The sequence below is a fragment of the Mus caroli genome, chromosome 10 (genome assembly GCF_900094665.2).
Source record: "Mus caroli chromosome 10, CAROLI_EIJ_v1.1, whole genome shotgun sequence".
In the NCBI taxonomy this organism is placed as follows: domain Eukaryota; kingdom Metazoa; phylum Chordata; class Mammalia; order Rodentia; family Muridae; genus Mus; species Mus caroli.
Window position 1 is genome coordinate 56,271,402 of NC_034579.1, and position 11,644 is coordinate 56,283,045.

Genomic DNA, 11,644 nt, shown 5'->3' on the forward strand with positions numbered 1-11,644 from the left:
TTCGTAACAGTAGCAAAATTAACAGGTAGAAAGTAGCAATGAAAAGAATTGTATGGCTGGGGCTCAGCACACAATGAGAAACTGTATTAAAGGGTGATGGCCATTGGGAAGGTTTGAAGAGCATTGAGCTAGAGAGAAAGAGCCATCAGTCGGAAGATCCACTGCCCTCTGACTAACAGCTAATGTTTACACTTGTTTACTGTCTGCTCTCAAACAATTTGGCTCCCGCCGGGCACGGCTTATGGAGGACAATCTATTCTGTTTGTTTACATATTTGAAGAAAACACTGGGCTGGCTATCGCCCAATGTGAAGTGACACTGAGCCCCCTGGGGCTCCCAGTCTCCAGGCTGAACATGGGGTCACTCAATGAACTTCAACAAAGTCCTGATGTGAAACACATCTGGTTGGTCCATAGCTGAAAGACCAGGGGCATTGACTCTTATCACAATGGCCCTTTGACCAGGAGAGTTGTAAGCACACCCATGGGCAACCAGGAAATGCCTCACCAGACTCTTAAAGAACATCACTTGGGGTAGGCTGGGAAGGGACCTGAAAGTCTATTGTTCTGGGCTCTAGTTTTCAGTCCCTAAGAGCACTTATTAGAGTCTGTAGACAATTCAGGACAAATAATAAGTTGTAGCCCTCTCTCAAACACAAGCAGTAGACTCTTGCGGGCCTAGCCCAGTAACTACCGTATTTCACAGACTTTATGGTGAACCTTTGTTTTGAATGTTTTTTGCTATGTCTAGACTTGGCATGAACAATCTGTGTCATCACAGTCTTAATGAGACACAGTACTTATGGATTATTTGTCATTGAGGAGGAAGCTGTATAGATGTTGTGAAATTTATACCTCCCTGCCCTTAAATGTTTTCCATGGTATTATAATTAAGATAGTAACTACCCCAAGCAACCCCTGCCCCGGGACGCACTGGAAGCCCCTAGCAGCACTCTGGGAAAGCTAGGGAGTTTCTGGTCTTTACTGGGTCTAATCACACTCAGCTCATCATGGCTGGGGTCTTCAGATGATCTTTTTCTCTTCCTTCCTTTGTGTGTGTGTGTGTGTAAGGGTTGATTTGTGTACAAGTGTGTGTGCATGTACGTGTGAGAACAGAGGTCAACACTGGTCATCAACCTTGAATGCTCTTCACCATACCTTTTGAGACAGGGGCTCTCACTTAGCCAGGAGCTCACAGACAAGGCCAGACTGCCTGGTGGATGAGCTTCACAGACCGTCTGTCTGCACCTCCCCAGTGCTGGGATTACGGCCATATGTTATTGTGCCTGGCTTTTTATCAGGGTACGGGGGTCAGAACACAGGTTCTCATGCTTGAGAGTCAAAGATGTTACTGACTGAGCCATCTCTCCCTTCTGCCCCACGTGCCTTCCTTTGGATGATAACCTGGTTGTAGCAAGGTGAGGTTCTTGACTGTAGCTGTACGGCTCTCAATCTGTGAGTTGCTACCCCATGAGGGTTGAATATCAGATACTCCGGAGATCAGATATCAACATGAAGGTTCAGAACAGTAGCGATGTTACAGTTACAAAGTAATATTTTGGTTGGGAGTCACCACAGTGTGAGGGACTGTATTACAGGGTTGTAGCCTTAGGAAGGTTGAAAAGCATTACCACAAATCAAACTGCCAGGAAAAGGTTAATACAGGAAGAGAAGGAGGCTGGCAGCATCCAATCCCAGTCCATATCTTGAGAGCACGGGCAGCACCCGACCGCGCATGCGTCGTATCCAGCACCCGACTGCGCATGCGTCTTATCCATCACTCACTGTGGTTAAAGCGTACATGCTTATTAAATTCTTGGGACCCGACCATGGACCACATGGAGCAAACAGGCATTTCTTCTGAGATAGTGGCCTCACTGGGGCCCCCAGGAGCTATGGAAGGCTTGGGTTTCTGTGTCAGGCTCAGCCTCTACCAGCATAAACGTGTATAGACAGGCCTTGGCTTATAATGGCTTATTGACTTGACAGATGTGTGACAGCTAGATGCATTCGGTAGAAGTTGTACCTTCAATTTGGAATTTGAATCTTACATGCAAGCAATAATACCGTTTGATGTTCTCTTGTCTTGCTGGGCTGTAGTGAGCTACAGTTCCTAGGTTGCCGTGCGGTCACAGAGGTGAAGAAACCAGTTCTGAGTAGTGTACTGTGCTGCTGAGCTGGGAGTCTGTGGGTCGGAGCAGTGACTACAGTGGTTTTCTATGTGGGCTATCTTCAACTCACTATAGGGCGATTGGAACGTAACTCTACTGTAAGATGACAGGCACCTGTAGTTATGTCTTGTTCAAGGTGCTAAGGATGGAAGCCAGGGTCCCACATGTAGTAAGCAAGTGCCCTACCACTGAGCACCAACCCAGGCCCATGGCTCTGTTGCATGTGGGCTTCTGTATTAAAGATGTCTTATTTAGTACACACAACTATGTCATTAGTACTGACCTCATTGTCTGCAGCACTATACCTTGTGCCTCAATAAGGTATTGGGTAATCAGTGTGGTAAATCCTCAAAGAGCTCACCAAGGAGACACCTCTCCGTGACAGAGACCATTACAGAAAACAACAGCGAATCAAAGTACATACAGACTGTGGATCCCAGTTCCAATGAATACACCTATAATATAAGTCAACTAAGGCTCGGGCGGGGATCATTGCAGAAGAGTGGGCGGAGAGACTGCAAGAGCCAGAGGGACAGGGTGTTTGCTGTGAGGTCAGGTGTCCTATGAAGATCAGGAGTCACACCCATGACGTCTCATCAGCATGATTATATAACACAGCCAGGACAAGGACATGACCAAGAGACATTTGAAGTGGAAGGAGGGAAGATGGAGAGGCCTCAATCCTATACAAAGGACCACAGGCAACTAAGGGATGCTGAGGGCAGAAGAAGTCATCCAGTACCAAATAGAAAGCCCTGGATGTCCTAAAAGGATACATATAATAGACATTATAGAGACTAAGTAGGTTGTATTTCTCTATTTAGGACTACATATGCATGCGCCCATGAGCGCGCGCGCGCGCACACACACACACACACACACACACACACACACACATCAACAATAGAAATGAAGCCATGATCACGGGCAAGTGGGAGGGTGTAGAAGGAAAGGGAAGGGAAATGGCGTAATTATATCATAGTCACATAAAATAAAAAAATTAGGGCCGGAGACATGCATGGCTCAGCGGTTAAGAGCACCAGCTGCTCTTCCAGAGGTTCTGAGTTCAATTCCCAGCAACCACACAGTGGCTCACAACCATCTGTAATGAGGTCTGGTGCGCTCTTCTGGTGTGCAGGCACACATTATGGTATACATAATAAATAAATAAATCTTTAAAAAATAGTAAGAATGATCTCACTTTCCATTCTTAAATGAAAATGATGCTTTTGAGCTGGGTACAGCAGCTGCTATACCAGAGGGTGGAAGGTGGACATCGCTGACTCCAAAGTGAGTTGCAGGCCAACCTGGGCTACTTGATAGCTTGCCTCTACAAAACTGGGGACCTGCAAGATGGCTCAGTGGCTGGAGGTGCTTGCCACCAAGCTTGACAACCTGAGTTCAATCTCTCATTTTCGGCACACAGATAAATAAGTGCACAAAGAAATGTGATAAGCAGTTGCTAAAAACAAGAAAAAGGAAGAAATCTCGCCAGGCGGTGGTGGCTGCATACCTTTAATCCCAGCACTCGGGAGGCAGAGGCAGGCAGATGTTTACAAATTTGAGGCCAGCCTGGTCTATAGAGTTCCATCCAAGGTTACAGAGAGAAACCCTGTCTCAAAAAAACAAACAAAAAAGTAAAGAAAAAAAGACTACTTTTCAAAGCAGTTACACTTCTTCCAAAAGGTATTTATTTTGTATCTATGTTACTTCTTTAAACAAAAAACAAATTTTTTTAATGAGTATGAGTGTTTTGTCTACTTGTGCACTATGTTCATACAGTCCCTACAGAGGCCAGAAGAGAACGTCAGATCCCCTGGGACTGGAATTACAGTTCTGTGAGCTGCCATGTGGGTGCTAGGAATTGGACCTAGGAGCTCTGGAAGAGCACCCTTAACCACTGAGCCATCTCTCCAACCCTCTTAATTTGTTCTTTTTGAGACAGGGTTTTGGGGTGTGTGTGTGTGTACACAGAACCCAGGCACTCAGTAATGCTAGACAAATGCTCCACCAATGAGCCACACCCTTAGCATCCTCATCTGGCGGCTTTCAAAAAAGACTAGAGTCAGGTGAGAGAAAGGATGGGGCTGTTGCCACTGAGTCGCAGGTCATGTCTGTTCATGTGTCTTGCAAAAGGACCTAAAATCCTAATGCTGTCTGAAGTACTCTTTTGAGATCCTTTGCTTTAGAACTGTACAAATCAAAATTCCCCTGTGCTATCTGAAAGCAGGAAATAAAACAACCTTTAAAGACCGTTTTCTGAGACATGTTCAAACATGAAAATGAAGCACTGTCCCCGCTGGGTCAGTGGACTGTGTTAGATTGCACTGGCACCTGTGGCATGTCCCTCCTCTGTACCACTGCGCTCCAGATGATTGTAGTTTGTCAATATTTATGAAAAAACAAAACAAAACAAAACGAGGCAGACGCCACTGAGAAGTAGCTTTCTCCGTCAGTCCACAGCTGTCCTGCGGGAGAGTCAAATGAGATAAAATGGAGCTAAATAGGACATAAAGGAACTTGATATAAAATATGAACTATATGCAGTGCTGTGTTTTAAAGAGTATGAAATAGGAAAGAGAGCCTCTTGACAGCTCCTCACCTAATAGAATGCTAACATATTTTGGCGTCTTACCCTGAGTGCTGAATTGAGATAATAATAGTTGGTTAGCATTATTCTGTAGCCGTGAAACCCATTTTCAGTGATACTAGCTAAATCACTAGCTCTATTACACTTCCATTTAGGGACTCCAAGGGCAAGCGATTATGGCACAAGTAATGCTTTCCTCGACATTTCATCTTTGAGCGACTGAGAACAGTCAGTAATTTCACCATCCCATACGTTAAAACAGGGTAACCATTTGTCACGTAAAGAGCAGCACCGAAAGCAGTTTTATCAAATGATGTGGGGGTCAAATTAACCAAATTAACCAACCACGAACATGAAAACCCAGCATTAGCCCAATTGATTTAAATTATATGATTGGGAAACACATCACTCCCTTTTTAAAAATGCATTTCCATTCATGCTGTGGAGTGGGAAGTTTGTGTGCTCTTTGAAATTCAGAGGCAAAGAATGTGGGCCACCTGGGTTATTCCAGAGGATGTCAGAAGAGATGAGGCCCACATGAGAGGATTTAAGATTTCTTCAGGAGTCTCAGACACTGTAACTTGTGGTAGGTGTGTGTATGTACATATATGTTTGTGTATATGTGTATATGTATATATATGTATACACATATATATGTATACACATGTGTATATATCTGTATACATATACATACATATACACACATATATGTATATGTACACACACATATATGTAACTTGTATGTGCATGCATGCATGCGTGTGTGCGGGCACGTGTATTCATGTGCGTGTACTGGAGTGCACACACACAAATGCAAGTTTATGGGTATGTGTGCACAAAAATACATGCAGAAGGCAGAGGTCACTTGCGAGTCTCTTATCAGGAGCTGTGTGTCTTGTTTTTTGAGACATACATGGTCTCCTGGTCGGGAGCTCAGCTATGTGAGGAGGCTAGCTGGCCAGCTCACCCGCACCAGGGATCCACTCAGCTCCAGGTGCACACCAGCAAGCCAAGTGAATTTTTGTTTTGTTTTAAAGATGTATTTATTTTGGGCTGAAGAGATGGCTCAGAGGTTAAGAACACTGACTTCTCTTCCAGAGGTCCTGAGTTCAATTCCCAGCAACCACATGGTGGCTCATAACCATCTGTAATGGGATCTGATGCCCTCTTCTGGTGTGTCTGAAGACGGCTACAGTGTACTCACATACATAAAATAAATAAATAACTCTTTAGAAAAAGATGTACTTATTTTTATCTTATATGTATGGGTATTTGGTCTGCATGTATGTCTATGCAATATGTGCATGCAGTGCCCATGGAAGCCAGAAGGAATCAGACCCTATGGAACTGGAGTTGCAGACAGTTGTGAGTCACCACGTGGGCGCTGGGAATCAAACCCACGTCCTCTGGAAGAGCTCTTATGCACTGAGCCATTTCTCCACTCCCAAACATAGGTTTTTACGTGGGTTCTGGGGATTAATCTCAGGTCTGTGTGCTTACAGGATAAGTACTTTACTGACCAAGCCATCTCTATAGCTGCACGCGGTGACTTTTAACACATTTTCTTGTCTTTCCTTGAACCCAAGCTACAGTTTTTTTAAACAAGAGAAAAGCAGATGTTGTTGCTGTGTTGATCTCTTCCCAGCTATCCATATGCTGTTTTAATATAAACACATTTGGCCCTTAATGATACTAGTTGGGTGAAAGATGTCTAATAATTTTATTGGTTTAAAAAGCTGAGTTAAAAATGTACCCCAGAAGAAAGCCAATCAGAAAGTGCACCAGTTTGCTTTTTGGGTGTATTTACTTAGCATGTGTGCTTGGGGCTGTGATGGTTTGTATATGCTTGGCCCAGGGAGTGGCAGTATTTGGAGGTATGGCCTTGTTGGAATAGGTGTGTCACTGTGGTATGGGCTTTAAGACCCTCATCCTAGCTGCCTGGAAGCCAGGATTCTGTTAGCAGCCTTCAGATGAAGATGTAAAAATCTCAGCTCCTCCCACACCATCCTGCCTGGATGCTGCCATGTTCCTGCCTTGATGATGATGGACTGAACCTCTAAACCTGTAAGCCAGCCCCAATTACATGTTGTCATTATATGAGTTGCCTTGGTCATGGTGTCTGTTCACAGTAGTAAAACCTTAACTAAGACAGGGGCATATGTCATGGTGTGTGTGGAAATCAAGAGGCAAACACTATAGAATCCTTTGTCTCTTACTTTCCTGAAGCTCTGGTCATCAGGCTTGCAGAGGGTAAGTGCCTTTACCCACTGAGACATCTCACTAGCCCTGAGTCTACTTACTTATTGATGGAAACCAAAAACCAAAACCAAAACCAACCAAACAAACATAAAAACAATCAACCAAACAAACAAAACCCACAGTGTGTTTAGCCTAGCTCCTTCCTGCCTTTCTGTTCTTTAAGGATGGACAAATGGGAATAGTGGGCTAACTGTCCTGTTTTCTCAAACTCTGGCTGATTTCAACTAGCAATGGAGTTTCTCCTGAGCAGCATTCTCTGGGCTTTTCCAGGAAGGGGACTGGTGTTATCTGAGCCAAGATAAGCTGCTCAAGGAATTGGGGTGAGGGTTCCAGGCAGCTGGTGATACCTGACCCACCAAGGGTTTCCCCAGACTGGGGACGGTTTGCTCTCAATCCGATAGTCTGAGTTGAACACAGGTAGCAGGCTCTGGAGCACCCATTCCCCACTCCACTTCTACCATCCCTCTCCCCACACTCTCCTTCCTTTTCCTCAGGAATGGCTGATGGCAGGAAGTGGTGGCATATAGTGTTTGCAGATTAGTATGTGTGCCCCCTTCCTCTGTTCCCTCCACCTCTCCCCACTCCCTACACAAAAAAGGCAGGCAGGAGCTAGGTCAAACACATTGAGGGTTTTTGGGTTTTTGTTTTCCATCAATAAATATTGGCTCCCTTAGAACAGCGAAGCTTCTACTGTTCTTACTTACCATTCCCTCTGTGGCCTCAGGGGGACCCAATGGTGGTGGAGCACTGGATGGTTTCTCAATGACCACCTGTGTGTGGCCCTCAGGCCAATCAGCAGAGTCTTTAAAACTCCTCTTTGGCTTGAACAAAAGCTTACGGGAGCTTTCATTATAGAACAAAATGGGAGAGGGCAGGAAAGGGGAGCCAGGTGCCTGGAAACCTGCTCCAGGCTCTGTGGCGTTCCTCCAGGCTCTGTGGCGTTCCTCCTGATCCAATTCTGTTTACTGACTTTTGAGGCTTTCTCCAGAAAAGATGTTCAACAGAGACACTGGACTAAGGATCCTGTTACAAATGCTGACACCAGGAAAAGCCAGGCACCTGCCAAGAGCCTTCTTCTGAAATCACTGTTCAGTTGCTTTTGATAATCGAAGAAAAAGAAAACTGACTTCAGAGCTGGAGAGATGGCTCTTGGGTTAAGGGCCCTGACGGATCTTCCAGAGGTCCTGAGTTCATTCCCAGCCATGGTGGCTCACAACCATCTGCAGTGGGATCTGATGCCCTCTTCTGGTGTGTCTGAAGACAGCTACAATGTATTCATATACATAAAATAAATAGATACATCTTAAAGAAAAAGAAAAGAAGACCGACTTCTTTGAGCAACGGAACATTGTTGTCTCCACCAGGATAGTGATACACCTTGTCAATTTAAGAACAGCAAAGATAAACATTCTGCTCAAGGTGATGGCTCAATTTGCAAACGTGAGGACTGGAGTTTATATTCCCAGTACCCACGTAAAAAGTCAGATGCAGTGATATGAGTCCCTAATTCCTGCATGGGGAGGTCTCAGGATACAGGAGAATCCTTGGGGCTCACTGACCACCCAGCACAGTCAAATTAGAAAGATCCAAGTTCAAGGAGAGAACTTTTCTTAAAAAAAGAAATCAGGTTCTCAGTTCAATGAGAGAACTTTTCTTAAAATATCAGACAGCTACACATGACTGCAGGGAGGGAGGCAGACACAATCAGGTCTCTCTGACTTCAAGAACATCTCTGAGTTTAAGAACAGCCTGGTTTACGAAGGGAGTCCCAGGCCAGGCAGGACTAGATCCTGTCTCAAGCAAACCAGAACAAGCCCGATGTGGTAGCACACGCCTTTAATCCCAGCACTTAGGTGGCAGAGGCAGGTGGACCTGAGTTTGAGGTCAGCCTGGGCTACAGAGTGAGTGAGTCCAGGACAGCCAGGGCTACACAGAGAAACCTTGTCTCGAAAAAAAAACCAACAAACACACACAAAAAACCCAACCCAACCCAACCCCCAAAAATCCCCAAAAGAGCCATGGAGCTGGGTCTGGGCCCGGTCTGGGTCTGGGTCTGGGTCCGGGTCTGGGTCTGGGGCCAGGTGTAGGGCCAGGTCCGGGTCTGGTGAAGGCACTTGATGTCAACCCTGATGACTTGAGTTCTATTCCTGGAGCCTACATGGTGGAAGGAGAGCTGTCCTCTGATCTCTGACCTATACACACCCACCCCAAATAAATGTTTAAGAAAAAGGTAGTCAACCTTTAGCCTCCACATATATACACACTCGTACACCTACAAACATGTAATCATATATCACATGGACATACATGCAGAGTCCTGGGCCTGGGATTACTTGAACTGATTATCCCTTGATTGAAATTCTGCAAAACTAATCAATTTGCAACCTCCCTGTGCTGATGGGAAACGCACTGGATTATCCTCTGACCTGAATGTTTATGCCATCTATCCCGGAAGCTACCAGCCTGGACCTCTCCGTAGGCCACCACCACTGTTTACTCTTATGCTTTATTGAGCATCAAGGGTTGTGGAAACTATAAATGATGTTGTTCCGTGCGTACATCGCCCACAGGATTGCCCAGCAAGCACGGGCCCGGGGTGCAGGAGAATTGGATTTAACCTTTATTATGTTTCAGCCCAATCATAGAAACAACCAAACTGAGGCATATGAACTACATCCCTAAAATGACATTTCATATCCAGAAACAATCGTCAGATCTTGAGGCAGACTGTTGTCATTTTAGGTTAAAAAATATATATACATATGGGGAGAAGCCAGCAGGGAGGCAGGCAGACAGAAAGGAGCTCCTGTCCCGCATGGTTTTAAACTGACACAAGTAGCCAAGATCTTCACAAGGTGAGAATAATTGGGGTAAAGCTTTTATCTTTATTAACTGGCTCTGAAATTATCATCTTGGCATCTTATAAATTGTGATTTTATTGTTGTATACATCTGATTGGATCATTAAATATATATATATATATATATATATATATATATGGCTAAGGCTGGCAAGATGGCTCAGTGGGTAAGGATACCTGGTGCCAACCTGATAACTCAAGTATGGGACTCACATGGGAAAGGAGGCGACTGACTCCGGCAAGCTGTCCTCTGAACTCTGCAAGTACGTGCTCTACAAACTCAGCGGCACGTCTGTGCAGTAGCCTGGGCATACGGGCCTGTGCATACCCACATACATAGATACACACAATAAATAAATGCTGAAATTAAAAACAGAACAAAACAGAAGCAATATAGTTACTCTTTTAACATCAGGAAATTAGTTGAGGTGGCATCGCTGGGCTGGTGGCTCCTGTGTAGTCTGGTCCCTATTTATGTCAAAGCATGGGAAGTTTGGCCTTGATTACTCACTTCATTCAAGGCCCAAATTGGCAATGCCAGTCAAATAAATCGGGCAAAGTATGATGGATGCCAGGATGGATAGACGAACATCAAGGGCTTCAGAGACAGCGCCAGATTTATCTCATTTAATACTCTGTGACGAGACGGTTTAAAGCATAGCACTACGTAGCTCCATCAGAGTCTCTTTATCTTTTGTTCGTCACAGCATGGGAGGGGTTTCCTGGCAGTGATGCTATTAAGTTTTATAAATAAAAAATATTTTCATACTTCACAAAATCTGCAAGAATCAAACACAGACTCTGTAAAGTGTTGGGAGCCCTTTTTTTTTTTTTTTTTTTTTTTAAATAGAGCTAGAGAGCGATGGCAGGCTTCCTGGGCTGGAGTCCCTTGGCACCTCCTCAGCCTTTGCTTTCTTTTTTGAAGGACAGGGATAGTAACATCAGCTATCTGTGGCGCCATGGTCAGAACTAAATCTGTTCATTCATATCAAGTTATCAGAATAGAACCTGGCTGGCAGTGCGCATGAAATCAACACAAACTTTTAAATTATTGCATTTCAATTATTTATCCATCCATCCATCCATCTACTCACCACTCCATCTATCTGTCCATCTGTCCACCCACCTACTTGTCTATCTATCCATCTGTCTGTCTGTTCATCCAATCCATCATCCATCCATCCATCATCCATCCATCCATCCATCCATCCATCCATCCATCCATCCATCCATTTGTCTGTCCTTCTGTCTGTCCATCCATCCACTCATCTACCTACCTGTCTGTGTATCTATCCATCTACTTGTCTGTATGTCCATCCCACCTATCTATCTATCTATCTATCTATCTATCTATCTATCTATCTATCTATTATCTATCTATCTATCTATCTATCTATCTATCTATCTATCTATCTATCATTGTGTGTAGTCACGCATGTACCACAGGACTCCTTTGGAGTACAGAGGATTGCCTGAAGGACTGGGTCTCCTCTATGACCACGAAATCAGTCAGGTCACCAAATCTGGTAGCATGCTCTTTATCACTGAGCCAACTCACTGGCCCTCAACATGAACTCTTTGGTTTGTTTCCTCAAAGGAAGCTATTACAAAAAATTTTAAGTTATGTTTCTTCATGAGTGTGTGTGTGTGTGTGTGTGTGTGTTAGTGCATGCTACAGATGATAACTTTCAGGAGTTAGGAAAAGACCTGACACAGCTACACTGTCTGTGTGAAATCTCATCTGGAACAACCCCCCCCCCCCCCC

The 11,644-nt window shown here is 44.6% G+C and overlaps 1 protein-coding gene across 4 annotated transcripts in view; it reads right to left on the reverse strand.

Annotated features, from left to right (window-relative positions):
- Window positions 1-11,644, reverse strand: part of LOC110302660 (core histone macro-H2A.2) — a 46,318-nt gene that overhangs the window by 29,261 nt on the left and 5,413 nt on the right. The window contains exon 1 of one of the 4 annotated variants that reach the window (XM_021173455.2): window positions 1,631-1,672. The exons of 2 other annotated variants lie outside the window; for them this stretch is intronic. The gene's annotated coding sequence lies outside the window, so the exon portion shown is untranslated. Of the gene's footprint in view, window positions 1-1,157; window positions 1,249-1,630; window positions 1,673-11,644 lie in introns of those variants that run through there. One more of the 4 variants, XM_021173453.2, reaches the window with a different exon arrangement.